Source organism: Octodon degus, unplaced genomic scaffold (genome assembly GCF_000260255.1).
Source record: "Octodon degus isolate 3935 unplaced genomic scaffold, OctDeg1.0 scaffold00217, whole genome shotgun sequence".
Taxonomy (NCBI): domain Eukaryota; kingdom Metazoa; phylum Chordata; class Mammalia; order Rodentia; family Octodontidae; genus Octodon; species Octodon degus.
Window position 1 is genome coordinate 2979351 of NW_004524793.1, and position 3197 is coordinate 2982547.

Here is a 3197-nt window from a genome sequence, read left to right on the forward strand (position 1 = left end):
ACTCAGGTCAATAATTTCTGACATTGCCAGTTAAACAGAAGACCCAATGCTATTGATTTGAAACTGTCTCATTGCTGTTCATCAATAAAATTTTGAAAAAAATAAAATAGAAAATAAAAAAATGATACAGAGAAAAGGAATAAAAAAAAAAAAAAGGAAATTTAGAATGATAAATTCTCACATCAGGAGAACAGAACAAGCCCAAATAAACAATCTTACACTGCACTTCATGCTTCTAGAAAAAGGAGAGCTAGTTAAACCCAAAGCCCAAAGAAGGCAGGAAATTATAAATATCAGAACAGAAATAATTGCAGTTGAGATGAAGCAAACAATAAAAAGAATTAATGAGTCAAAGAACTGTTTCTTTGAAAGAATAAATAAAATTGATAAGCCACTAGCCAACCTTATCAAAAAGGAAAAAATACAAATTCATGCAATGAATGAAAAGAGTGAAATCACTACAAACTATATAGAAATTTAAAAAAAAAATTATTACCTATTTCCAAAATCTTCACTCTCACACAATGGAAAACACAGAAAAATGGAAATATTCTTAGATAAATATGAATTACTACATTGAATCAAGAAAATACATTTGAAAATGTAATAAAAAAAAATCCTACCAAAGGAGAAAAGCCCAGGTCCTGATGGATTCACAGCTGAACTCTATAAGACATTTAGAGAAGAAACTATGCCAACTCTTCTCAGTCTTCAATGAAATTGAAAGGGAAGCAATTCTCCCAAACCCATTCTGGAAGCAATTAGTACTTTGATATCAAAGCCAGAGAAGGATACAACCAAAAAAGAGAACTACAGACCAATCTCCTTAATGAACAGAGAAGCAAAAATCCTCAAAAGTCTTGTCAAACAGAATGCATAAAATCATCAAGAAGATTATACATAATGATTAAGTGGGATTCATCCCAGAAATACAGGAATGGTTCAATATATGCAAATCCATAAGTGTAATATATCATATAGACAGAACCAAAGACAAAATTCATATGATCATTTTAATAGATGCAGGAAAAGCTTTTGACAAAATAATACACACATTTGTGATAAAAACACTGCAGAAAATCAGAATAGATGGCATTTACCTCAATCTGATAAAAGCCATCTATGGCAAATCAACAGAAGAGGACAAAAATTCAAAGCCTTCATTTTAAGATCAAAAACAAGACAAGAATGCCGACCGTCACCACTTCTATTCAACGTAGTTCTGGAAACATTAGCCATAGCAATTAGACAGAGAAAAAAATAAAAAGAATAAAGTTCAGAAAAGAAAAAGTGAAATTATCATTATTAGCAGATGACATATTCTATACATAGAAGACCCAAAAACTTCCCTAAGAGAATTATAGATTTAAAAAGCAAATTCAGTAGCATAGCAAGATACAAAGTAAACACTCAAAAAAATAACATTTCTATACACAAATTTTAAAAGCACTGAGAAGTAAATTATTGAAACTATGCCTTTCACAATAACACCTAAAAAATGAAATACTTAGGAAGTGATCTCACAAAAGATGTAAAAGATTATACAGCAAAAATTAAATTACTCTGGGAAAAAGGAGATTAAAGAGGATTTCAGAAAAATGTAGACTATTTTTTGCTCATGGATAGAAAGAACAAATAATGTGAAAATAGCCCTACTCTCACAATTGGTATACAGATTAAATACAATTCTGATTAAAATACCATTAATATACCTTAGAGAATAGGTCTAGAGAAAACATTTCTAAAATTCATCTGGAACCAGAAGAGGCATAGAATAGCAAAAACAATCCTGGGAAACAAAGGAAAGGAAGGAGCCATCCTAGGCCCTGACTGAAAATTATACTACAAAGATACTGTGAGAAAATCAGCATGGTACTGATGTAAAAAAAGAAACTGACCAGAAGATAAATGGAACCGTTTAAAAGGTGAAGACAGAACAATAAACACACTAAGCAAATTTATCTTTGACAAAGGGACAACACATGTTCATCAGAAGAAAGATAACCTCTTAAATAAATTGGGCTGAAAAACCTGGTTTTCTGTATGCTGAAGTCTAAAAATAGACCCATACCTATCACCATGCACAAAACTACAAACAAAATGTATCAAAGTTTTAAACCTTAAAACAGAAACACTAAATCTTCTGGAGAAAAATGTAGGTAGAAATCATAAAGACACAGAAGTGGGTAGAGAATTTATCAACCAAAATCTAACTGCAAGGGAAATACTTCAAAGAATGAACAATTTGGATTTCGTCCTTTTGGGGAATCTTGCATGATACAACTGCACCAGTGGCACTGTTGATCCCATCTTTAAAAAGATTCTGCATGTAAAAGAAATCTCCAACAGAATAAAAAGACAACTCTCAAATTGTGAAAAGATTATAGTCGCCAACAGACAAAGGATTTCTATCTAGAATATATAAACAATTAAAAAAAAATCAGGCCTTGGAGCTGGCCAAATAGCTCAGTGGACTGAAGAGCTTGCAAGCAGGTGCAGGGGTCTGGGGTTTGATCCCTGGGCCGGCCATGCTGGACCCACTCACGGGGCATGCTGAGCAGGCAATTGAGACTGGGAGTGGTGTCACGTTCTTGTAATCCCAGCTCTTGCGAAGCTCTAAACAGGCGGATCACTATGAGTCCCATATCATAGTGAGACCCTGAACACCCTGTAGACTCTTGCCAAAAATGCAAACACTCAAAAATTCAAAGGCCCAAACAAAAATGGACATCACAGGATAGAGACTTCACAAAAGAAGAGACTCAAATGGTAAATGAATATATGAAAAATGTTCAGTAAGAGGTCGTTCAAGAAATGCAAATTAATTCCTTGTACCTTTTTTTCTTTGTTTCATTTAAAAAAAAAATTTGCACATTTATATCTGGTAACCTAAACAATTAACTTGAAGAATACATCATGCAATACAGCATCCATTGTTGAATTCCCATTACTTTGCTTAGTGAAATCTTGTATCATTTCTAGTGGTGTTCTTTTTCCCATAATTTTATTGAGAAACAAATAGCAATGAGACAGTTTCAAACCAAATTGTTAGGACAGTTGCAATAATTAACACATTGCATACATTCTTCCTAGTGGTTCATTGCTGTACAAGATGTGGACATGATATCCTATTTACAAACACCATTAGAACAAATCCTTCTATTCATTAAGAGAATGTAACTATATATCTATCCTAA